Source organism: Girardinichthys multiradiatus, chromosome 20 (assembly GCF_021462225.1).
Source record: "Girardinichthys multiradiatus isolate DD_20200921_A chromosome 20, DD_fGirMul_XY1, whole genome shotgun sequence".
In the NCBI taxonomy this organism is placed as follows: Eukaryota; Metazoa; Chordata; class Actinopteri; order Cyprinodontiformes; family Goodeidae; genus Girardinichthys; species Girardinichthys multiradiatus.
Window position 1 is genome coordinate 45067422 of NC_061812.1, and position 27883 is coordinate 45095304.

The following is a 27883-nucleotide window of genomic DNA, read 5'->3' on the forward strand; positions in this document are numbered from 1 at the left end:
GTTTCTTCAAACTTCGCCGTCCTGGACAACGTTCCTCACCACAATTCATGAGGTTAAGTGTTTGGGCAGAATAATATAGAAGTGATTAGACTGAAATGATCTAAAGGTTTTTCATTTTATGAAGTTTGGTTTTGTTTGTGTTGAACTCAGCTATCTTGGTGCTAGCAGAATATCTGCAGCACACATGTTCAGGTTGTGTTCTGTGTTTGTGGGTTTTTAAAGTTAAGACAAACTTTATTTAAAGGGTGATTTTAAACACAGAAGATTGGCCATAACTCGCCATCCGCACTTATGCATTTTAACCCTTTTATTGATGTAATTTTAAGGGTGCGTATTTGATTCTGATGCTAAGCTATCAGCCTCCTTTGTTAGCTTCAACTGCTAACAGGTAAGGACACGTGCTTGCTGCCAAATAATATTTACACAGAAAGGTTTAGTTTTCAATCCAGTAAATAATGTATCCCTAACATAATTTTACTAAATTTGATAACTAAGTAAACACCATTAAGCCCCATTTCCCCAGAAGGATTTGACTCTTTTCCAAAATATTCCCTTAAATATGTTACCATTTCCTTTAATAATATTTCTTTAAATATTATTTTAATAAATAGTGGCTGCTAATGAGACCCTGTTGAGAATTAGTCATCCAGAAGGTTGGTTTTATTCAGCAGATCATTCTCAAAACATAATAATATTTTATGATCTTGCATTGTGAAGGGTTGTCTAAAGGTATGCTGATTATTGCCTAAGTTAGTTCCAAGACTAACCTAACTTCACTTCCAGGTTCTTCAAGATAATCCTTGGTTCTCAAACATAAATAAAATTGAATAGTAATGTTGCATCACTCCTTCAGTCATGATTTTCAACCATCTTTAATCAACTTGTTTATATTGGACAACAAGATGGCGCCGCAGATGGTCGCCTCGGCGTGTTGGTGCGCATTGTTTTGTTTTGTTTTTTGCTTTAAAACGGTCTTCTGTGATGGTACCCGGAGCTCTCTCACCAGAGAAGAACTCATGAACATCAGGGCTACTACACCAGAGGAGTTATTTCCAACATTTCTGCCTACTGCTCTGGAATATTTGGACATTCTGGTCAAAGGTGCGCTCACCTTTGTTCACGCGGTGAAACGCCGGAAGAGAGGGAAACGGGCTGGGGTGCTGGTACGTCTTCGCCAGCGTGGACTACGAACACCGTTACCTGGAATATTTCTCTCTAACGTGCGCTCACTTCCCAACAAAATGGAGGAACTACAACTGTTGTTGGGGAAAAACAGGGACTTTTATTCATCGGCAGTTTTGTGCTTCACGGAGACGTGGCTGTGTGGATTAATACCGGACTCTGCGCTGCAGCTGGCAGGATTCCAGCTCTACAGAGCGGACAGAGACACGGAACTCTCCGGCAAAGCGAAAGGTGGAGGAATCTGTTTTTACCTCAACAGTGGTTGGTGCAACGACGTGACAGTGATTCAGCAGCACTGTTCTCCAGACCTGGAATCCTTCATCATAAACTGTAAGCCTTTCTATTCCCCCCGTGAGTTCGCTTCGTTCATCCTGGTCGGTGTTTACATCCCACCGCAAGCTAACGTGCAGGTCGCACAGCGCATGCTCGCCGACCAGATACTGAGTGTGGAGCGGACCAACCCGGACTCCTTAGTAATCGTCGCTGGTGACTTTAACAAAGGTAATCTGACCCACGAACTCCCCAAATACAGACAGTTTATAAAATGTCCGACCAGAGAGGACAACATTCTGGATCACTGTTACACCACCATCAGAGACGCTTATCACGCCGTCCCACGTGCTGCACTGGGCCAATCCGACCACATCATGGTCCACCTGATTCCTGCATACAGGCAGAAACTTAAGCTCTGCAAACCTGTTGTGAGGACGACAAGGAAGTGGAGCAGTGAGGCTGTGGAGAATCTCCAGGCGTGTTTAGGCTGTACAGACTGGGATGTGTTCAGGACTACTACCAACAGTCTGGACGAGTACACAGAGGCTGTGACTTCCTACATCAGCTTCTGTGAGGACAGCTGTGTACCATCATGCACCAGGGTGAGTTACAACAACGACAAACCCTGGTTTACAGCTAAACTCAGAAGGTTAAGACTGGATAAGGAAGAGGCCTTCAGGAGTGGGGACAAAGACATATACAGAGAGGCCAAGTACAAGTTTGGCAAGGCAGTGAAAGAGGCCAAACGACTGTACTCTGAGAAGCTCCAAAACCAGTTCTCAGCCAACGACTCTGCGTCTGTCTGGAAAGGGCTCAAGCAAATCACCAACTACAAGCCGAAAGCCCCCCACTCCATCAACGACCGACGCCTCGCCAACGACCTGAACGAGTTCTACTGCCGCTTTGAAAGACAAAGGGACAGTCCTGCAACCATCTCCCACGACGCCCCCCAACAGCTGCAGCCACAATCCACCACCCCCACCTCCCCAACCTTAAGAGGGGCCTTGGCACCTCCAACCCCCACCCTGAAGTTCCCCCCCACCAGCCCCCTACCCACGCCGAGGACGGCTCTTTCCATCCAGGAGAGGGACGTCAACAAACTCTTCAGGAGACAGAACCCCCGGAAAGCTGCTGGTCCGGATTCTGTCTCACCAGCCAGCCTGAAGCACTGCGCTGATCAGCTGTCTCCAGTCTTCACAGACATTTTTAACACCTCACTGGAGACATGTCATGTGCCAGCCTGCTTCAAGTCCTCCACCATCGTCCCTGTTCCCAAGAAGCCAAGGACCACAGGGCTTAATGACTTCAGATCCGTCGCCCTGACCTCTGTGGTGATGAAGTCCTTTGAGCGCCTTGTGCTCTCACACCTAAAAGACATCACCGACCCCCTCCTTGACCCCCTGCAGTTTGCCTACAGAGCCAACAGGTCTGTAGATGATGCAGTCAACCTAGCCCTTCACTTCATCCTCCGGCACCTGGACTCCACAGGAACCTATGCCAGGATCCTGTTTGTGGATTTCAGCTCTGCCTTCAACACCATCGTCCCAGTTCTGCTACAGGAGAAGCTCTCCCAGCTGAGTGTGCCCGACTCCACCTGCAGGTGGATCACTGACTTCCTGTCTGACAGGAAGCAGCGCGTGAGGCTGGGGAAGCACGTCTCTGACTCCCTGACCATCAGCACCGGTTCCCCCCAAGGCTGTGTTCTCTCTCCTCTGCTCTTCTCCCTGTACACCAACAGCTGCACCTCCAGTCACCAGTCTGTCAAGCTTCTGAAGTTTGCGGACGACACCACCCTGATCGGACTCATCTCTGATGGTGACGAGTCCGCATACAGATGGGAGGTGGACCATCTGTTGGACTGGTGCAGCCAGAACAGCCTTGAGCTCAACGCTCTAAAGACAGTGGAGATGGTTGTGAACTTCAGGCAGAACCCAGCCCCACCTGCCCCCATCACCCTCTGTGACTCCACAATTGACACTGTGGAATCTTTCCGCTTCCTGGGAACCATCATCTCCCAGGATCTCAAGTGGGAGCCAAACATCAGCTCCCTCATCAAGAAAGCCCAGCAGAGGATGTTCTTCCTGCGGCAGCTGAAGAAATTCAACCTGCCAAAGACTATGATGGTGCACTTCTACACAGCCATCATTGAGTCCATCCTCACCTCCTCCATCACCATCTGGTACGCCGCTGCTACAGCCAAGGATAAGGGCAGGCTGCAGCGTGTCATTCGGTCTGCTGAGAAGGTGATTGGCTGTAGTCTACTGTCGCTCCAGGAACTGTACACCTCCAGGACCCTGAAGCGGGCAGGGAAGATTCTGGCTGATCCCTCCCACCCCGGTCACAGACTCTTTGAGACTCTCCCCTCTGGCAGGAGGCTGCGGTCCATCCGGACCAAAACCTCACGCCACAAGAACAGTTTTTTCCCATCTGCCACCAGCCTGGTTAACAAAGCCCGGAAACCACACTGACACTCTCCCTTTCCCCCACACCCCCCATTTTTTTGCTGACAGGACACCTGTAACCTGTAACTCTATGCGTTACATTAACGCTCAGCTTGGACTCCTGCTTACTTGCACTGCTTTACTTGCACAATGATCACCTGCACTGTTGTATTGCTCTTGCATCTTATACTGCTCTATATTTACTCTCACTCACTTAAAACTGTGCACTTATATTTATATTATATTGTAGATATGTTTGTACTGCTTAATTTGTACTGTATTGCACCGACTACGCCAAAACAAATTCCTTGTATGTCCAAAAACGTACTTGGCAATAAAGCTTTTCTGATTCTGATTCTGATTCTGATTCTGATTGTACACAGCCCATTAGTCTTCCCTATTCTTTAAGTGTGCTTGGTAGTTAGTAGGATTGTTTTAGCATAGTAAAGAGTTTGTTGATTGAAATATGTTTGACTTTGAGTTGACTTATTTTTGTTAATAAATTCTTGTATTTTGAGAAATTATTTGAATTCATTCCGTGTGTGCAGAGTTTTTGCTGTTCAATAATGTCAGAGCCCGTCTCACACCTTTATATTTTGTCCTAATACCATCGCCTTACTGGGCTGGTATTGTTGGACCATTTGTTTGCTGAATATTGGACCATTTGCACGTTGCCGGACGCCACTATGCCCTTTTCAACGTCATCGGCCATTTTGTACCGCAGGATAGCCTGTTCCTACAAATCGCGGGCTGATATGACGGGTCGTCCCAAGTCTGACGTCACAAGGCACAATATAGGAAGTCGCCCATTTTGAAAACTCGCCTTCAGCTGGAGGCCGTGACGCGGTGACCACGCAACTGAAGCATCATCTGGAGAAGAGTCCCGAGTGGATTTCATTTATTCTCCTTCGTTGGCCAACAAAAAATTCATAACTGAGATTTCTGGAATGAGAAGGCCAGAAATTTCACTTTGCCGATCGAAGACGTGAGTTTAACACGTAACTAAAAAACCACGGAGTTTCAAGGAGACGGATCGCCACCTTGTTGTCCAGTCGACTCCTGACGGTCAGATCATATTTTCCCCTTTCGCCAAGGAGGCCAGAGGACAAAGATTGACCGCTCTTCCTCAAGTTAACTGTGGACGCACATTAACTTCCAACTTTTTTTTCCTCTCTTCAACTCTGCTCAGAAGGAAGACAACGACAAGTAAAACCCATCCTTTATTTTTATTTCTTTCTTAGAAAAAGTCTGGGCAGGGTAGAGGAGGTTTTAGTGCAATTAGATTTGCCATTAAATCTAATGTGTTCTGAATTATATGTGCATGCAACCTTTTATTGAAACTTTGATGTGCTGTGTGGATGTCTGGAAGCCGCTGTGCTACACAGCTTTGTGTGTGCTTTGCGGGGTTATTTAACATCTGAGAGCAAGCGTAGGTGCACTGTGGAACTGGACTGTTATAATAACCTCATGGGTAAATTCACCATTTTCTTTGTCTTCAACTTTACTGCTTACTAGCTTACCGCCAAAAGTTTTATAACTTGTTGTTTGCTCACCCCTGCCCAGAGTTGGGGGATGTTTTATAAGGGGTTGTGCATTTCACTGAGCTACACTTTCTGGCGGGCTGCGCTCCCAAACCTTTGTTCAACACCATATTCCCTTGTCATATTATCACTTTGGCCATAACTGCTGGTTGATTCCACTGGTGTATTGCGTTATTTTGTTTAGTTAGATATTTTACCCCCTTTTTGTGTATAACTTTGCATGTTTGATTAGGTGAAGATTATTAAATCGGAAGAGCGAATTGTATCAGGCTGTGATTTAATAAATATTCACACAGATAAGAGAAGGCGTTTTGTGTTTATTTTGTGCAAAAGTGATTTGTCAGTCACAATAAGGTTAAAGTTCCACGCGTTTCGGTAGAAACGGTCGATAATAGTTATTAATTATTACTGAGTATTTAACGGTTGTACTTATCAAAGGCGTTGAGCCACAATTACAAAACCAGAAGACATCTCTGGTCTTGATTCATAAATGAGGATTTTGGTTAAGAAATTAATTTGGTCAAATTATGATATTTAATTATAATTATTGATAAAGATTAATTAATCAATAATCATAATTCCAACAGTATTCACCGGATAAGCTTTAACAGACTGAAATATCATTTGATAAAATATTAATATTAAATAATATTCTCAGATTCATAAACCTAACAATGGGTAGATGAATGATTTATGAAGTAATAATTATTCTCTAGAGGAATAAATAAAATAAATAAAAGATTAAATATTTCTGGAAACACCTTATTACAGTTTATCATGGCTGGACTTTATCTCTCCTTTATTTAAGAAACATACTCAGTTATAATTTCCTCTAAGAAGCCCAGGTTGAAACTACAGACTAGAGTTCACATTATAGTTCACTCTCTCTGTTGTTCTTATTCACCATAAATGCATTTTTCAGTGTGCCCATCACAAGAATTATAGTTTGCAAATTTTACAGATATATATATATAGTGTGGCACACATCTCTATTCAGGCCCTTCGAGGAAGTACTTTGTCGAAGCCTCTTTTGCTGCAATTACAGCTGCAAGTCTTTTGGGTTATGTTTCTACCAGCTTTAAGTGTGAAATTCCTTACTGAAAACTAGCTTAATCTCATTCAGATTTAAAGAAGAGCGTCTTGAGCAAACATATCCAAATATTGCAGCAAATTATTAGGTTTGGATCTGTACTTTGACAAGGATTTTCTAAGGCATGACTATGCTTTGATCTAAAACTGGATGTCAAACTCCAGTAGGTCGGTGTCCTGCAACTTTAAAATGTGTCCCTGGTCCAAAAACACATCAAAATCAAAATTCTGGCAGGCTGTCAGGTTCTACAGATTTCTGGTAATTACATAATTATTTCATACAGTACACAATAACTGTCATTTTCCTTGTAAGAAAAAAAAAAACACTATAGAAACCATAATTTTCCTCATTGGATTCTTGTTTAACTGCCATATCTCAGCATTTAGTCAAATGTTTGCTAAATGAGAAACACATTAGTCTAACGACTTCTTTAACACCTAGAAAACGTATATAAAACTGTTCAAATATCCTTTAAACCCATTGAACATGTGCTATTGTCAGACTGGAGGAACATCTTCAGTTTCTTGGAAATTAGATGTGAGTTTTTACTGCTGGGGTTCTTCAGCAGCACCATGCAACAAGGGGGGTTATTTCACAAATAATGCTCAAAGAAGTGATGTGAAGTAGTGAAGCAGTGGTGTAAAGCAACCCCTTTTTCACTCCTTTACTGATGCCTGGCGATGTTCCAGTTTTTTTCTAGAAAATGCTTTGATTCTTGTTCTGCGCCAGGCTGTTTCACTCCAATAAGTCCTGCCGTCGAACTAATTGGGCTTGGTGTGACACCTCGAGTTGTTCAGCAGGCTCTGACAGACGAGAGAAAACTGTCGTTGGTACAGCTGCATGAGCTTTAACAAAAACATGTGTAGGCTGGCATCATGGGCTGTCACGCTGATACTGAAAAATAGAGTCACCAGTGTTCGGTCTTTGACAGGAAGCAGCTGACAAGTTGGGGTTGTTATATTCGCACATTCAGCTTTAACAAAATACTCATTTTTAACAGATTATTTTTATATGAGTACTTAAATATTTAATTATTCAACAAAAACAAAAGACCAAACACAAATGACAGACTGTACAGTGAGTGCAATTTGACTTTCTTTATAATACCAGCCAGAACTTGAGCGAGAGTCGTGTAAATATTAGGAGACCATACACCATACATTCATGGGTGCTGCATGGTTGTGCAGTTGGTAGCACTGTTGCCTTGCAGCAAGAAGGGCCTGGGTTCGACTCCTAGCCTGGGGTCTTTTTGCATGAAATTTGTATGTTCCCCCCAAGCATGCGTGGGTTCTCTCTTGATTAGCAGCCCTGTTCTAGGTTTGATTAATCTATCCTTAGTAAATGGATATGTACCACAGGCTTTTAAGGTTGCTGTAAACCTTTACTTAAGAAACCTTTGCTTCATCAAGATGACTCACAGACCTATATAAAATCTTTCATTCTTATCTAAAGTTCTTGAGAGAATAGTTGCTAATCACGTGTGTGAGCATGTACACAGTAATGATCTGTTTGAAGACTTTCATTTAGGTTTCAGAGTTCACCATAGCACTAAAACGGATTATTTGTCTGTCAGTTTCCAGTTTGTTCATGTAAATGATAAATCATATTTAAACTCCAGGATTAATTGTGGAGTACCACAGGGTTCATTGCTTGGGCCAATTCTCTTTACTATATATATATATGCTTCCCATAGGTACAATTATTAGGCAGCATGGGATAGATCACTGTTATGCTGATAATACTGTTAGCTTTATTTACCAATAAATCCTGATGAGCCCAACCAGTTAGACAGACTACAGGCATGTCTTGAAGACATAAAAACTTGGATGACTTTAAATTTGCTGCTTCTAAATTCAGACAAGACAGAAGTTGTCGTCTTTGTAAAAGAAACTGCTTAGTCAATCAAATAATGTGGATGGCATTCATCCACATTATCCCCAGTATTAAGTAAAAAACCTTGGTGTTATTTTTGACCAGGACATGTAATTTAAATTTAATATTAAACAGGTTTCTAGGATTTCCTTCTTTCACTTCCGGAATATTGGCTAAATTAGAAATATCCTGTCCAGGTGTGATGCTGAAAAACTAGTCCATGCATTTGTTACTTCAAGGCTGGACTATTGTAATAGACAGGGTGTCTGCCTCACGGACTAAAGCTGGGAGCTGGTTCCACAGGAGAGGAGCCTGATAACTAAAGGATCTGCCTTCCATTCTACTTCTAGAGACTCTGGGAACCACCAGTAAACCTGCAGCCTGAGAACGAAGTGCTCTGTTAGGAATATATGGAATAATCAGATCTCTGATGTATGATGGAGCTAGATCATTAAGGGCTTTATATGTAAGATGGAGAACTTTAAATTCTATTCTCGATTTAACAGGGAGCTAATGAAGGGAAGCTAAATAAGGAGAAATATGATTTCTCTTTTTAATTTTCATCTGAACTCTTGCTGTAGCATTTTGGATCAGCTGAAGGATGTTAACTGCATTTTGTGGACATCCTGAAAGTAAATTATTTGGTCTGACACAGCTTCCTTACATGTTAAGTAACCAGTGGTTTATTTTTTATGTGCGAAAGGTCATATTCTGCACACACATCCTCACAAAAACCCATGTATGATGTCACAGTTTCAGCAAGTTCATTTAGTTCAGTGGCTAAAGCTTTAAAAACACACTGCTTTGACTCATCAAGTCCACTTAACAGTCTAACAACATGCCTAGAGGAGTTCAGTTTTTGCCCTTCAAGATGGAATGAGATAAGTGATCAGAAAACGTTAAGTCCAAGTTTTTTGTGTTGAGAAGCAGCTCGTCTGTTTTGTTTACATTGTAGACATTTGCTAGGTGAATAGATGGGAGCAGAGCACTCTGTACCCGCTGGTGGAGCTTGACGACCTTAATCCTAGAGCTGCAGTGCTTCTATCATCCATCCATCATAATTTAAAACAGAAAAAAACTGCTCAAAGAGGACTGATTGATGTTTAGGAGTTGCTTTCTGGTGAAAGTGACTGTAGTGTAACAGCAAAGTACAGTGCATATTCATAAAAAACAAATGTACAAGCCAGCGAAGTACCAATTAGGCCTTCCTTGGCGACATCCTGAATAGTATAATATTTGGACTGGATTGTAATGTTGCAGCCTTCTGCAGTAGAAGGCCCATGTACAGGCTTGAATTTGCCAATAAACCGATAAGTCATTTAGAGATAGCTTTGTAGAAAGTGATGAGGTCTAAAAGACAAAAATTGTGACTCATTGACATCATATTGAACCACAATGTGTAGAGAAAGAGAAATCTGATGTATGATGGACGTCATTCCCACAGTCAAGCACAAAGGGTGGAAACATGACTGGACAACTTCACCACGTGAAGCATCAGAATGGCCTAACCAGCTTCCAGATCTCAGTTCTTCAAAAAAAAAATTGTAGAGGGACCTAAAGAAAAGATTATCCGTAAAGAGCAATAGACCAAAAGCTCTACTGAGATTTGACCAACTTCAACAAGGGTCTTGTCGATGTGTTTGTCAGCAAAAGGTTCTCCACCAAGTACTGAAGTACCAAGTACTGAAGCACCAAGTACCCCTCTGCTTGGGGGTTAAATGGTCACAGCAAGCAAGTTAACGTCTACCTTTTATATAATGTTTTTTGACTGTCTCTTTGGTTGGTAAGCTGTCTCTCTCCATTAAAATTGACTTGCCATAAAAATAGAGACCTCCTTTTTTGTAACTGAGCAAACTTAGAAAATCAAGAAGGAATCAAAACATTATCTTTTCTAATATCCATATCAGGTAATGAGTTTTGTGCTTCTACGCTGATGTGTCTTGCTGGACCTGCTCCCTCCTCTGTATTTTTCTGACTGGCTCGACCAATTCTTTCAGCACCACAGACCTTCACACTGTGAATCATATCTGGTTTTCTCTGCTGGGAGATTGATCTCAGACTGTGAAAGGGAAACTTGCCAGCTTTACATAATTGGATTTCAAAAGATTGCTTCTCTGTTTGAGACTTACATCAATTTCTCTACCTATTAGAGGGAGTGAGCTAAATCTTATTGTCATTTCAATTGTCTTTTATTGAAGCTTTGTATTAAAGGTTTGCATACTATAGGTCATGCTTGACCCCCACCCCCCATTTTCACCAAACTGTTGTTCTGCTGCAGGCACATGTTGAGTTAATGTTTCTTAAAATATGCTGTTCTTATTTTAATGTTTTTTTTTTGCTTGTTTGTTTTTTGCTGGAGGCAAATTAAGAAGAGATTGGCAAAGAAACCTGTTTGCACCAATGAGACCCCAAACAATACCTTGGCAGCTCTTGGCTTCTCTCTGACTCACAATAATTTCTCTGCACTTTGCAGCACAGGGAGCTGCAGATTATTCCCTGCTTCTGTGTTCTTGATAAGACTCCTCTCAATTCATGGTGGGCAGTTGCAGGCTCCAAATGTTCCTTCCACCGGACAAAAGCTTTGCATGCTAATTTCCATTTTGCTACACTTTCCAAGCGGTGGCAGCGGCTATGTGGTCATGTCCTGACGAGTAGCTTAACAAACCGTTCCCCAGTCACTTCCTCACCTTCTGTGTCTTTTTATTACCGAATGCTAAATGTTTGCCTGCTTGCAGAGTGGAAGCTCAGTGTTTAATTGGCTGCTGTGATTGATCTAGACAGCGTATATTAGAACATGAGTCGGGGGCAGCGGAGTGCTTTTGATGTGTTGATCTGCAAGCAGTTGGAAACGTATTTCTGCATGAGTTATATTTTAATTAAGCAATCTCAAATTGCTGATTTTTACAGCACAAATCTTTGGTTGGAATTATCATTGTGTCTGTTTGACATAGTGAGATCACAGTAACCAGTGTGAGTTCTGAGTCCTGGGATCATTTTTACAATTCCACAGACATAGTCCAAGATACAACACCCTGGATAGTGCCTACTTGCATCTACTATAGTTTCAATAAAGCATTTAAGTTAGAAAATAGAATAAGCTGTAGCGTAATCAAATTTGGCAACTGGGAATTCTGCATTTATGGTGCAACATTTTATGTTCAGTAAAGACGTTTTGTTAAACCATCATAATATAAATACTGTACCAGTCTCTCCTTTAATTATCTTCACATATTGTTTGACACTATAAAAGATCCTCAACGTTAGCATAATCATACTTCATATTCAGGATTTATCAGTCATACACCCAAAGGTGTTGAACTGATTTACTTGGTATATAGGCAGGCCTTGAATATCCAGATTATTTACCAACTGTTGATGGAACTAGTTAACCAGAACCTTTAACCTGTGCCACAGTGCATTAGATGCAGAAAAAAGCTGCATGACTTCTCTCAACAGTGGGACATTTAGACCACAATAATTCAGCCCATTTGGGTTTTTCTTGCACAATTTAACCTGGACTCGTAGAAACCCCAGAGTGTCACATTTCCTGTAATATTTCAAATAGTGGTTCTGGTCAGTCCTGCAGCAGTTAAAGAGACATGCATCTAATTTTTCCCGTTTAATTATCAGATTTAGAACATTTATTACAGTTGGTGATGTGTATTTGCATAATATGACGCACTGCTATGGCATGTTTAGCTGAATAAATAAATCCACATCTGCTTCAAGATGCTGTGCTCTTGAAAGATATTATGCATATTAGGGAACTGTCACATTCATTTCTAAAACTTTTGACAGAATTGGATGAAAACTTTTTTGCCTTTGATGTTTCAGTACAGTTTAGTTATTTAAACAGACCTTCTGTGGGTTCCTGGGTAAAACGAATTTGCATACTGCATACTACAGTAAAATGTCTTTGTTGGTCCTTTTTAGGGCTTAACCTCAGATGACCTTTTTTTGGAATGGCTGCAATGGGAAAACAAATTATCTTTTAAAACAACATTGTGTTGCTGCTTAGACTTGTAAATAAAAAATAAGTTAATATAAATAAATAAAGACTTTGTTGATTTCACCATGGAGAAATTGTCCTCTGCATTTAACCCATCATTTAGGGAGCAGTGAGCTGCTATTGTACAGCACCTGGGGAGCATTCAGGGCCAGAGTGGCAGGCTGTAGGATTTAAATTCATCATTCCCATACCAGGAGTTGAAACCAGGGCACCTGGGTGAAAACCAGGAATCCTAACCACTAGACCATATGGGAGCAATGTGTTCTTGCCACTTGGCAAAAATACAGATATTTGCTCAAATATCTCTGACCAGTCATCAAGCATTGACGTGGAAGGTCATACTTTGGACTTCCAATTTAACAACAGACTTGACATCTAACACAGTTGATCTTAATATCCCCTGTTTTGTTTCGAAAGTGATTTACAGGTCCTTCTAAAAAAATTAGCATATTGTGATGAAGTTAATTATTTTCCATAATGTCTCGATGAAAATTTAACATTCATATATTTTAGATTCATTGCACACTAACTGAAATATTTCAGGTCTTTTATTGTCTTAATACGGATGATTTTGGCATACAGCTCATGAAAACCCAAAATTCCTATCTCACAAAATTAGCATATTTCATCCGACCAATAAAAAAAAAGTGTTTTTAATACAAAAAACGTCAACCTTCAAATAATCATGTACAGTTATGCACTCAATACTTGGTCGGGAATCCTTTTGCAGAAATTACTGCTTCAATGCGGCGTGGCATGGAGGCAATCAGCCTGTGGCACTGAGGTCTTATGGAGGCCCAGGATGCTTCGATAGCGGCCTTTAGCTCATCCAGAGTGTTGGGTCTTGAGTCTCTCAACGTTCTCTTCACAATATCGCACAGATTCTCTATGGGGTTCAGGTCAGGAGAGTTGGCAGGCCAATTGAGCACAGTGATACCATGGTCAGTAAACCATTTACCAGTGGTTTTGGCACTGTGAGCAGGTGCCAGGTCGTGCTGAAAAATGAAATCTTCATCTCCATAAAGCTTTTCAGCAGATGGAAGCATGAAGTGCTCCAAAATCTCCTGATAGCTAGCTGCATTGACCCTGCCCTTGATAAAACACAGTGGACCAACACCAGCAGCTGACACGGCACCCCAGACCATCACTGACTGTGGGTACTTGATACTGGACTTCTGGCATTTTGGCATTTCCTTCTATCCAGTCTTCCTCCAGACTCTGGCACCTTGATTTCCGAATGAATTTGCTTTCATCCGAAAAAAGTACTTTGGACCACTGAGCAACAGTCCAGTGCTGCTTCTCTGTAGCCCAGGTCTGGGGAATGCGGCACCTGTAGCCCATTTCTTGCACACGCCTGTGCACGGTGGCTCTGGATGTTTCTACTCCAGACTCAGTCCACTGGTTCCGCAGTGTGCAATGAATCTAAAATATATGAATGTTAAATTTTCATCATGACATTATGGAAAATAATGAACTTTATCACAATATGCTAATGTTTTGAGAAGGACCTGTAGTTGTCTTAATGTGGATGGCCAATCATCCTAAGGACTGCTAAGTTACAACTAAATCAGTTCATAATGCCTATAAAAAAAACACTAAATCAAAATTTTACAACAAACGTGTGATTTTTTCTGCTAAAGTGGTTAAGGATTATACCATGTATTGTAAATATGAATCTGAGAATATTATTTAATATTTAATATTAATATTTTAATATTTTACCAAATAATATTCCGGTCTGTTAAGGATTGTCCTGTGAATACCAGCCCCATTAAGGTGATGGTACTAGGACAGAATAGAAAGGTGTGAGACGAGCTCTGGCATTATTGAACAGCATAAACTCTGCACACATATGGAATGAATTCACACAATTTCTTAAAATACAAGAATTTATTAACAAAAATAAGTCAACTCAAAGTCAAACATATTTCAATCAACAAACTCTTTACTATGCTAAAAAAATCCAACTAAACTACCAAGCAGAATTAAAGAATAACGAAGACTAATGGACTATGTACAATATAAACAAGTTGATTAAAGATGATTAGAAATCATGACCAAAAAGAGTGATGCAACATTACCATGCAATGTTTATGTTTGAGAACCAAGGATTATCTTGAAGAATCTGGAAGTGAAGTGAAGTTAGTTTTGGAACTAACTTAGAAAATAATCAGCAACATTTAGACAACCCTTCACAATGCAAGATCAGATTAACTATTATTTTAATAAAATAATGTTTTAAATAATGATCTGCTGAATAAAACCAACCCCCTGGATGACTAATTCTCAATGGTGTCTAATTAACTGCCTTTATTTATTAAAATAAGTTTTGGAGAAATATTATTGAGTATTTTGGAAAAGAGCCAAATCTTTCTGGAGAAATGGGGCTTAATGGTGTTTACTTAATTATCAACTCTAGCAAATGATGTTCAGGGACTATTATTCACTAGCTTGAAAACTAACAACCTTTCTGTTGACTAGCCTTAATGCTAGCACACGTGTTCTTACCGGCTGGCCGTTGGGCTAACAAAGAAGCTAGCTAAAGTGCTAAGCTAGAAGATAGCTTAGCGCCAGAATCAACACATACCTTTAAAATACCAGGGTTACAATGCATAAGCGTGGACGGCGCAATTATGAGCAATGTTCTGGTTAAAACCACCCTTTTAATAAAGTTTATCTTAGCTTTAAAACATACAAAGAACACGAACCTGCCTGGGTGCTACAGGTAGCATGCAAGCACCAAGATAGCCGAGTTCCACAAAACAAACTTCATAACATGAAAACGTTTAGATCATTTCATCCTAAACCAATCTGTTAATCTGCCCAAACCCAACCTCTGAACCTGTTGGGGGAATGTTGTCCAAGGCCGAAGTTTGAAGAAGACATCCGTCGTGAACAAAGAGTTAGCTTCCCGCTAACTTCCTCAGTTCCTTCCGATCAGAAGGTGCGTTCGTTCTGTGAACAAAGGTTAGCTTCCCACTAACCTCCAGCTGTGGATGAAGAACGAACGTTGTCCGCTGCGGTCTCTGCCGTCTTCAGGGCTTCTCTCGAACAGTTTTGCTTCTGTGGGGCCTCGAAGAGAAAATGTAAGCAACTCTTACACCTTAATTTCCCCGTTCATGAATTAAAATACCGGATACACAGACAGTATTTCATTCTACTTAACTTTGCATATGATCGGTGATCGTATGGCTTCCTGGGATCCAGTTGAATTTATGCCTTTTTGCCAGCAAAAGACCTCAGCGCGCTGTGTTTCCCTCCTAAACGGTTCCTATGGAAGGCCGTGTGGAAGAGAAAGACTTGTGGAAAGGTGAGGGCTTTTATTTGGGTAATGGCGCCACAGGAAGTCCGCAGTTACCCCCTTTCCTGGCTGTGCTGGAAGAAGGTTAATGTACTTTATTTTGAAAAGATCCAGGAAAGTATGTACCGGAGTTTTAGTGTTGAAACCCATGGCTGTGGTCCCAACACATGTCATTTTCTCCACTCATTCCTTTCGTTTTGGCTCTGTTTTTGTATGAAAACATTTAACAAAGATACAATTAAAAACTACTCATAATTCAATGCCATCAGTTTAGCCATTTAGAGAAGGTAATTAGTCATTTATTTCATCCAACTATCACAGAACAACAAATAAATAATATTATATGGTACAAATACAAGTGCATCACTTTTCTCATATCTTTATTTTCACCTGGTTCATGGTGGTTGCTCTGGCCATGGGTGGTTGGCTCAAAAGCACATGATGATCCCTGGCTTCATTCAGGCTGACCCTGGCCTTCTCTGTAGTTGTCAATCTGCCATGCACAGTCTCTGCTCTGACCGGCTGACTTATTTTAAATGAGAAAGTTATGAATGTCTCCCATCCGTTTCATTGTCTGTCAAACATATCACGAATAGTATATTAATTATTTTATTATGCTCAACTTCAATTCAAGTAGCCTAGTTGAAAGTAACTGGTTGTTGAATAAAATATCATTGAACAAAAGCATGGAAAACCTAACACAAAGGACAAAAAAGGGACTTTTAATGCACAAACCTTCACAAGAGGTATTTGCTCTCCTGTAAAAATTATAACTCGTTTCGCGGCTGCCGGCTGCATCAACCTCCCTCAATACTCAACCAATTTTAAAGCAGGTTTTATCTATCTCTCTATTAATCAAACAAACACACACATACACATGAGGAAACAGGGCCTAGGTTACAAAATACCAAAACTGTCTATCTGGCTCAGCTAAAGATGACACAGGCATTTTTACTATTAGCTGTGAAGAAGCATCAATTAGCACTTTTTCAGTTTGAGGCACAAGTCTTCATGCTTCGGACATGAATTTATGGTATGCATACATGCCTAATTTCTTTCTCTTTAGTCCTCGAGCCAAACAAACATTTTTCTTTCAAATGGAGGCAAGTAGATTTCCAAAGGTGTTAGCCAAACCTCATGCATTTCAAAACTAATATAGTCTTCCTACTGCACAGCTACTTGTCTTCTCCTGCAGCATCGGCAAACGTTTCCAAAACTTCTTCATATCCAAACCAAATGCATGGTACCAATCAAAAGATCAAACTAACTTCTTTGGTGCCTTCAGTTGCAGTCGGACAAAAAAGTTGGATTCAGGAGCATTGGAAATCAGAACTTCGGTTATAAAATGTTTTTTGGGGGGGCCACACAAGGTGGCATTAAGCTAAGTTTATGCGTGACACATTGAACTGAGTGCAAGAGGTGCTCCGTTCATAATCAATGAAGTTGAAGGTGCAAACATTTCACGCACAAATACATCACTTCTTCATGAACAAGAAGAAGAGAGTAACAGAAAAGAAGAAACAGCAAACAAAAAAGGCAAGAGAAATGTGAACCACAAACTTAGATTCTATGCATTAACTGTTAAACGTTTTCAGAGCTTTTATTGTTAAGAGTCCGAAATTGTATCAAGGTATGGTTTCAGATCCTGTACAAAGAGGTCAAAAAGTGGTTTCCTCTTCATTATTTTATTCTTATGAATCTGAAACTTTTCAAGAAACAGAATCGTGTTGATGAAATGTTTTCAATAGTGCACACAGCCTTTTTAAGTGCTTCTTCTCTCTTTTGCTACATTCCCACTGGTTATCTAGCATACTGCCCCCTGTGTTTTCAGAGAAAGTTGCAGCAATGTCAGCGTCAAGTATAAACACGTATAGCGCTTGTTCTGGCTTGCGCGTCGTCAGCGGAGTCCTGTGAGCCAACCACAAAAATGACTGTAACGGAGCCTTTATGAAGCATAAAATACGACAACAGAGACCCCGAACTGTTGAGCAACTAAAGTTGTCCATCAAGCAAGAATGGGAAAGAATTCCACCTATAAAACTTCAACAGTTAGTGTCCTCAGTTCAAAACACTAATTGAGTGTTAAAAGGAAAGGTGATGTAACACAGTGGTAAACATGCCCCTGTCCAGGCTTTTTTTTTTTTTTCAAAATTAATGAATATTTGCAAAAAATATCTTGTCTTTGAAGTGCATTCAATTGCATATTATTATTGCACATTCTGTTTTTATTTTACGATTTACACAACGTCCCAACTTCATTGGAATTGGGGTTGTATACCACAGCTGACCCAAAGCAAACATTTTCGTAGCAGAAATGTGTTGTTTTTTAGGATAAGCTAATGCTGAAATTTCTTTCTTTTTAGTTTCTAAACCCTTCCAGTAAGTCTGTCATGCAAAGCATAACAAATGTAGGCATTATGACACTATTGCAGTTAATTGAAAAATTCAAGTCTAAAACAAAACCAATTTTATTACTTAACAATGAGGACATGTAAACCTTTCTGTGGACACTGGCTTACACTAAGGTGTACCATAATTATCCCCGCTTTATAGATTTTACTTCTTGATACCTTTGACTTTTCTTGTGCTCAAATTGTGCCAGTTGAAGTTAAGTTGATTTTTGTTTTCACAGCTCAAGCTCCTGCTGTGTTGCTGGAAACCCTGCATGAGATCAAGTATTAGCTTGTGAGCTCTGCAACCCCTTTCCCTCTCAGATTATCATTCTCCGAAATGCAAAATAGGCGATGAAGCATTTTTGGAGTTTTCACTGCACTTTAAATTGCTACTTTGAGAAGTTTCCAAGTTACTTTGGTTTGTATGTAATTCCGTTTTTTTCTGACCGGTTGACAACCACATAGGAAATATATTCAGAGCTAACTTAGAGGGACCACAGTGTTAAACAGGCAGAAAAGAAAGTAATGTGTTTGCGTCAGCTTCTGCATTCTTGCTTTACAATTCCTTATTATTTGACAGTTGTTTTGCTACTACATCAGTGTTAACCCTCTTTCAACAGCATGTAACCTTTATATTAGCTTGTCACAGCCATTGAGCCCCATCTGCAATTTACAGTATATATAGGTTTTTTCCTTTTGCCTTGAAACTGGCAAACTAAAGTGCATATTTCATTTGCTTCCACCTACTATTTACTCTGACACAGAGAGAGACTTGGCTGGAGGACACAGCTGGCTTATTCTGTGCTTCGGTGCTTTGAAAGCACTCGATGCCTTGGAGAAGCATGTGGCCTGTGTGACCTGACATCACCCTTTTGTGTTGACCTGGTTGTAAAAGCGGACACTAGTACACACGTTCTGGAGCTAACGTGTTTCACTGAGCCAGGAAAGAATGGCCCCAGTCCCCTCCACTCCTTTGGATCTTCTTTTTCTGCCTGGTTTACAGAACAGGGTAAATGTGAAATAATTTATTGTTCATCGCATGCAAATATATTCTCAGAATTCCATTTTATTATGGCTAGAAGGACACAAATTCATCCTAATTTGAAGATGGTCTTAAACGAGAGTAAAATACTATGTTATTAGCATGCCTCATTCAGTCTTGTGATCTTTTTACCACCACCTCTAATGGTAAAAGCAAGTACTTTTGTATGGTTGTTTGGTTGTGACGTGACATGTTTGTGAGGATTTATACAACTCTAGACATTAAAGGGGATGCTAACAATGACTTAAGCAGGGATGAATTTTGATGTTACTATGGTAACATTTATCAGGTTAGTGTCACCATTTTACAAACTGGGTAAGCCTTTGATTATCCAACAGATCAAGCATAAGTCTGCTTGTAGGGGTTTTCACAGATGTACTTTTTTGTTTCTTTTTTGTGTTCCATATAAATACAACGAAACAATAAATAAATAAAAACATATTTTTAATAACTGAAGCTGAGAAAAAAATCCCCACAGCATTATGCTGCCACTGCCATGTTTCACCATTTTATACATAATATTTTTCAAGAAGGCAAAATATATAATTAACTGACCAGAGCACTTCCTTCCATGTTTACTGTGTCCCCTGTAGGGTTCATGGCAAAGCGTGAATAGAACTTGTTAATGCTCTCCTCAGTTTAGGTAGACAGCCATGTCTTGGTAGGTTTGCAGTTGTAGCTTGCTCTTTTTTTCCAGTGATGGGTTTTACTCTGCAAAATGGTAAAAACTTGGGATATTGTTTTATAACCAAGCTCTGCTTTATTCTTCTCCACTGCTTTATGTCTGCTGTGTTCCTTGGTCTTCATTTTACTTTGTTATTTAAAGTGTTCTGTAACATACCTCTGTGGCCTTCCCAGAAAAGATATGCTTATACTGAGTTTAAAATAAACAGAAGTATATTTACTAATTGGGTAAATTCTGACAACAATTGGTTTAACTGCTTTTGATGTATATCTCATTAAAGGGGGCTGAATACATATGCATTTTATACCTTGGAATGTGAATATCATGCATCTCTTTACCACTTCACAGTTATGCACCACTTTGTCTTTTTCTATTGTATGTAATCAAAGAATAAAAGAAAATGTAAAACATTTCAAGAGGTATAAATATTTTTGCAATGTACTGTAAACACTTTTATGTAACACATGGACTAATTATCAGTCAGTCAAGTCATTTTCTATCGCTTATTCCTTAGTGGGTCGCAGGGGAGCTGGTGCCTATCTCCAGCAGTCTATGGGCGAGAGGCAGGGTACACCCTGGACAGGTGTACCCTGCTTTGTCCCTAACGCATTTTGATATTTCAGATATCAGCTTCCTCAATAATGTGCCTTAATTTTCTTGGTGAAGTTTATTAATATCCAAAGAAAATTACTGCCGAAGTCTGTAAGAAACAGTTTTCAATCCACTATTATGATTTTAGGCCTAAAGATTTTTTTTTGTTGCATGCTGTAGTTGATTATTGTGGAGACTGAAATTGAATTAGGACATGTCATGTGTAAAAGCTGTTTAAAACACATCTGTTCACAAAGTTGCTACTTCAGGAAATCCTTTTTTTCACACTAAAATGTAAATGACTGGTTCTCATGACGTATCTGTGTTTGTACCACCAATGTTTGGAGTGCTTCATTCTCATGCAGCCTGTGTTTTGTTTTTGTACACAAGCTAATCTCATAATCTTTGGCGTCACATAGGGAACTTAAATCTAGACTCAGTTAAAACATGCAAACTCAATAAAAAAAATCAAAAAACGATGTGGTCAGGGAGCATTTTTATAGTTACTGTCAGAAAGACATCTAGGCTTCAGTACAGCATTATGAATATCATTCATCTCTTTACTACTTAATGTATATTTTGGGGTACATTATGATATAGATCAGGGGTCTCCAACTGCAGTCCTCGAGAGCTACTGTTTAGATACATCCCTGCTCCAACACAGCTGAATCAAATTAATGAAAACCCCTAGTAATGAGAAAATCATTTAATTCAGGTTTGTTGGAGTAGGGATGCATCTACAAGCTGCAGGGTAGTAGCTCTCGAGCGCTGGAGTTGGAGACCCCTGATACAAATCAACTCAAAAGTGTACTGTAAGTGTAAGAAAAATGACAAATGGTTTTCATTTTTTTTTCTTTTTACAAAAAGGTGGACTATACATCTATATGTCCTCTGATACGCCTAAATAAAACACAGTGCAACTAATTGCTTTAGGAAGTCACCTGATTAGTACATATAGTGCAGTTGTGTGTCATTTAATGTCTGTATAAATGCAGCTGCTCTTTGAAGGCCCTCAGAGGTTTGCTAGAAAACATTAGTGAACAAACAGCATCATGGAGACCAAGGAACACAGCAGACTGGCCAGATATCAAAGTTGAGGAGAGGTTTAAAGCAGAGTTAGTTTGTAAAACAATATCCCAAGCTTTAAACATCCCATCAAAACACAATGGAAAGAGTGTGGTACAATTGCAATCCTACCAAGACATGGTCACCGACTTAAACTGAGAGGATCAAAGTGACTCTGGAGGACCTGTAGAGATCAGCAGCTCAGGTGATCTGCAATCCGTCGACATGGCAACTATTAGTTGTGCCCTCCACAGGTGAGGCCTTAATTAAAGATTGGCAAAAAGAAAGTTTTTTTTCTGTTGTCTTACCAGCCATGTGGAGCAGTGATTCCCAGCCAGAGGTACTCGTACCCCTAGTGATACGTGAGCACATTACAGGGGTACATGGAAACATTTAACATTTTATTCCCAAAATGATGGGTAAATATCATTTAGTAGAGATAATTCTTGGATGTGTGATGCTTTATTAGGACACAGGTGCGAAATACACCAAGCTTTTATCAACCAAAAGAGCAACAAAGGCACAATAAAACAACTACAGGTGGGAAAAACCAGAGCAGGGGTGTCATTGTTGCTTACCTGCAAGATGAGCAAAAGTAACAGCTGTTTGCCTCCAGATCTATCATAGCTTACCAAAATCAAGCAAGCTCAGGTGTCTCACCAAAGCTCAGTTAAATGATGAAAGCAAAGTAAAACCGATATAGTGAGCCTGAACATTATTTTTATTAAGTGTTCTGTTGCTGATTTCTTAAGTTTAAATATGTGTTTATTTATTCAAAAGAGCTCCAATTTTTGTTATAACAAAGGCAGGTTTATTATTTATGTTGATTTTGTATTTATTTAGATTACTTACTCACTTTCTCGGCAACAGAGTTAGCTTAAATTTGGGCTGAAAATAATAAAATTCCTAGGAACTAAATTGTCAAGTTAGGGACATTAAATAAAAAGATTTCTATTTAATAATCAGTAGTTGTACATTCTATTTTTGCTAACACATTTGACTGAGGTTGGTACCCGTGGTGTAACTAAATAGCTCAGGGGGTACACAAGTCAAAAAAGGTTGGAAACCACTGATGTTGAGGACAGAGCAAACATGTGGAAGAAGACTCTCAGGTCAGATGAGACCAAAACAAACATTTTGACCCACATGCAAGAGGCTATATGTTGCCCAACATTAGCTCTGCACATCACCCTGAACACATCAAAACCACCACACCAACATGGTGGTGGGAGCCTAATGCTGTGGGGATATATCAGCAGGGACAGAGAAGCTGATCAGAGTTGATAGTAAGATGGATAGAGCTGAATACATGGAAATCCTGGAAGAAAACCTATAAAGAGACAGAGAAAGACTTGAGACCTGGGTGGAGATTCACCTCCAGCAGGACAATAACCTTAAACAAGTAGCCAGAGCTACAATGGAAAAGGCTAAACAAGGCATATGGAGGTGTAAGAAAGACCTAATCAAACTCCTGGCCTAAATCCAGCCACATTTTTCAGACTCAAAAATATATATTATTTTCCCTCCATCTCACAAATATGCACCACTTTGTGTTTCCCAATAAAATACATTAAAGTTTGTGGTTGTGAAATGTGAAATAAGTCAAGGGGTAGGGATACTTTTGAAAGGAACAATTACTAAGGTTAAGCCTTCCCTTTGCAGATGTTGATAAAAGGAAAAATGTAAGCCTTTAGGGAATTGAAGTAGTACAGAACTTTGTAAACCCAAAGACTATAAGGACACAAATTCAGTCTTCCTCACTTAATTTCACTCCGCCGTCCAAAAACACACGTTAATTGGCCACTTGAACTTGCTCTTAGGTGTGACTGTGTGCATGCTTGTGTGTCCTGTATAGCCTAGTTTTATCCAATCTAGGGTATACCTGGCCTCTCCCCCACTGGCGCTGGACATAGGTAGAAGTCCTCCTGCAACGATAAGTCGGGTAGAGAAAAGAAACAATGAGTCCTATTGTACAGTTAGTAAATGTTCTTTAGGGTTCCCCTTGCTTATATGGTTCTTTAATCTACTCACTAAGGCTACATTCACACTGCAGGTCTTAATGCTCAAATGCGATTATTTCAAAAATCTGATTTTCTTTGTGTGGTTGTTCACATTATTTTGAAAATGTTGCGGCTCCAAACTGACCCACATGCACATAAGAACAGTACGAGCGTCGTCAAGCGCAGCACAGTAAACACAGAGAAATAGGTTTTAAGTGCACAACAGAAGCCATTTATTGTCAGCAGGTGCTGTGTGGGAAACACGTGAATAAAAGGAGAGTGAAACTCTTTATTGTTCCGATTTAGGGAGATCTGACCCCCAATTCAGCACAACAAACTGTTTGGATGCGGAGACAGCCAGCAATGGTGGGGCAGGGATGTTAACAACTTTACAGAGACTGTGTTTATTCAGAACTTTATCATGTCGAGGGCAACTTTTAATCATATATGTCAGCACCTCTCCTCTCAACTCCACAAGCAGAAGACTGCTACTGTTTCCTGCTGGGCGGCGCAAAATTGTGACGAATGCGATGAAAAGTGACTTCAAAAGTCACATCTAATGCACCTTGGTCGTTCCCACTGGAGTCGGATTTACGACCACATATGAATATGGCTCAAAAGTGACTTGAAAGAATCAGATATGGGCCAGATATGGGCGTTCACACTAGTTCTAAAAAGTCTGACCTGGTCACTTGACCCCCAACAAAATTTGATTTGGGCCAGATTTGCCTGCAGTGTGAATGGGGCCTAAGAAGTTTTACAACTTGTGCATTTTTTGCTTTGAGCTGAGCTGCATATTCTGAAAAGCTAAAGGTGTAATTTTTTATTATAGAGGAGCTGATAATTGTGTTTTCGCCGCTCTTTTTTATAGGACTATTATTATTTTTGCACCATTAACTGGTATCAGAATTAATGACACATTTGGTGAAAACCTTGAATTCATTACCATTAATTGAGGCAAGACGATTAACCCAACAGGAAGGCTCAGTGGATGATAAACGAGATGAAACCTCTCAGCACCTAGCCAACTGTAGTCAGAAGTGCTCTTAGTTGTTAATGATCACCAGTGGCAATTTTGCCATCAATTAAAGTGACAAGGGTATGTTAAAGGTATCTCCACGGGAAGTCACTCTTTTTCAGCGTTTGAGTGGTGACTGGGATGTGAAAATGAGCCATGTAGACAGCTGGCTGCAGCAACATAGTTTCCCTGTATGTTCCAGATAAACTGCTACTGCAATTAGGAGCTGGGCTTGTCTGACGTGACAGCAACAAGAGAAATGTGTGGAGGCCAAGAGAGTGAAAGGGCTGGCAGTGCGGGCTAGGAAGGGCCTGAGCTTTAAACTTAGGAGTGAGCTATGTGGTCAGTGATGGCCAGCAGATTAAAGTCAGGATTTTCTTAAATTCTGAAAGAGAAGTTCCAAAACTGTCAGGAAAGTAGGCAAATGTCAGAGTCTGTGTTCTTTGTATACCTAACTGGGATGCTTTCAACAACCTGACTTAATTTGACCAGGACGGTGCATTCTATTAATAATAACAACAGGAGCCCATGTGTCTCTTTTGTTGACTCCTGAATTTATCAGAATTTGAACTACTTTCTTTTGCCGAGGCTATGTGATGAATAACATCACTTCCATAAAGCTCCTAACCAGTCTGTGGATCTCATGTTTGTCAGAATGCAACAGTAGTGATGAAAACAAGTGGTAATACCAACTCAAACAAAACAACATCAGATACATAAGACTTGACGCTTATGTATTAAGTCTTATGTATCTTATGTATCAAGCAGCAGAAAGTGTTTCTAAAGTAACATAGTTGTAATTTAAAATATCAAATAATATAAAGGGACTGAAAAATGAAAGAAAGTGTAAGTCCGAAAACACAAAACTGTGAAACCTAATTTTTTCACAGTATTTATTATGTACAGTCATGATTTTCCACTTACAGCTACTGAAAACATGACATTTAAGATTAAGATATTACATCAGACCAATAAAAAACGTTTTCAATACAGAAATGTGGGCTTAATGAAAAGTATGTTTACATCCCCAAATCCAATGAAGTTGGGACGTTGTGTAAAATGTAAATAAAAACAGAATGCGATGATTTGCAAATTCTGTTTAACCTATATGCAATTGAATACACAAAGACAAGATATTTAATGTTCAATCTGATCAGCTTGACTGTTTTTTTTTGCAAATATTAACTCATTTTGAATTTGATGCTTGCAACATGTTCCAACAAGACAAGGGCAACAAAAGACTGGGAAAGTTGAGCAATGCTCAAAAAACACCTGTTTGGAACATTCAACAGGTGAACAGGTTAATAGGAAGCAGGTGAGTGTCATGATTGGGTATAAAAGGAGCATCGCAAAATGGCTCAGCCGTTCACAAGCAAGGATGGGGCGAGGTTCACCACTTTGTGAACAATTGCAAATTTTCCAACAGTTTAGGAACAACGTTTCTCAATGTACAGCTGCAAGGAATTTGGGAATTTCATCATCTATAGTCCATAATATCATCACGGGATTCAGAGAATCTGGATAAATCTCTGCATGTAAGCAGCAAGGCTGAAAACCAACACTGAATGCCTGTGACCTTTGATCCTTCAGGAAGCACAGCATTAAAAACTGACATCACTCTGGAACTGATATCTCCACGTGGGCTCAGGAACACTTCGGAAAGTGGAAAAGTGTGCTGTGGTCTGACGAGTCCACATTTCAAATTGTTTTTGGAAATCATGGACTTCATGTCCTTTGGTGCCAAAGACGAAAAGTACTATCTGGATTGTTATAGGCGCAAAGATAAAAAGTCAGCATCTGTGATGGTATGGGGTGTGTTAGTGCCCATGGCATCATGGGTAACTTGCACATCTGTGAAGGCACCTTTAAAGGGGACATGTCATGCATTTAAATACTTTCTTTTTCTATTTAAATCATTCAGATGTGGTCTGTATAAAGTGGAACTGCAATGCTTTGGTTTGAATTTTTTGTTATTGTAGCTCTTCAGGTGTTCATTTTACTCATTTCTTAAGTTTCTTTTTGACCGTCTCGTTTTGTTGCAGTCTCTTTAAATGCAAATGAGACACTTCATACCCCATCCCCCTCCAGGCTGCGGAGCCTTCCACTCCACCCCATTTTTCAGAAAAATGTTAATATTTAAACAATAGCAGAGAAGAGTTAAGGAATTCACAGTAGTAACAAAAGCTGTAATCCCATTACTAAAGTTGCTGACTATATTTTTACACAAACTACATGTAAGATACCTTTTAAAATGTTAATGCTACCAAAAATTTAATGAACACAACTTTTAAACAAGACCCAAACATAGTTAACGAGTTAGCTAACTCTAGCATCAAGAACATCGCTGAATGCATTAGGATCATGTGTTTTCCAAGGCAAAAAGAGCAAGCAAACAGATTGCAAAACAGTTTTTTTTAATATTGCTATTAAAAACACAATAAGGTGATGTCCTTTAGGAGATAAAAAGCAAGGGCGCAGTGCTAAGATTAGCAGGAGGCACGAAGCTGTGCTATCAAAACAACAGCCAGTAAGTTATATCTACACCTCAACAATCAAGCTTACTGTCATTTTATCTCTTTGCTCTGTCCGTTGCTTCCATTGACAGAAGGAACTGACACCTCAGACAGACGGAGTCTTTCGGTTAATCCCCCTTCATTCTGGCCGAGCCTGCTGAAACACTTCTCCCTGAAGTGCTTCACGCAAACAAGGAGGACTTTCCCCACTGATATCGGCACGTTTCCATGAAAATGAAATTTAACCAGGCAGCCCGAACAGGGTCTGATCCTGAGGGACGGTGTAATGACTGGTGTGGGTTAATACACCCAACAACAGAACATTTAAATTTTTCCGCTTGCTGCTTCGATATCCTTCCACTCGAACTACAAGAATACTGCGAGGAAAAAAATGGCGGATTCGCTGGATTAGTTAGCCGGAAGTCCATGACCATCTTTAGAAGTTCCACAGAAAATACTGTGACATAATAGAGAACGAAACGTAATAGAAAATGAAAAAATCTGAACAGACTGACCAAATATGACGCAAAATGCATCTAAATATATCATCGCAGGATCTGGAGTGACTAAATTCAACTTTTCTAGACTTTCAGAGACTCCCTATACACAAAAAAATGTGTTTAAGAGCTAAAAAAGTGGATTTTGCATGATATGTCCCCTTTAATGGTGAAAGGTACATACAGGTTTTGGAGCAACATCTGCTGCCATCCATCAACGCCTTTTTCAGGGACGTCCCTGCTTATTTCAGTAACACAATGCCAAGCCACATTCTGCACGTGTTAAAGCAGTGTGGCTTCATAGTAAAAGAGTGCTTGTACTAGACTGGCCTGCCTGCAGTGTAGACCTGTCTCCCATTGAAATGTGTGG

The 27883-nt window shown here is 40.0% G+C and overlaps 1 protein-coding gene and 1 non-coding gene across 2 annotated transcripts in view; one reads left to right on the plus strand and one right to left on the minus strand.

Moving 5' to 3' along the window:
* The window catches only part of LOC124856364 (contactin-3), a 253125-nt gene that overhangs the window by 60608 nt on the left and 164634 nt on the right, over positions 1 to 27883 (plus strand). The window lies entirely within an intron of this gene.
* trnae-uuc lies at positions 12591 to 12662 on the minus strand. The gene has a single exon. It is a non-coding gene; the product is annotated as a tRNA-Glu (tRNA).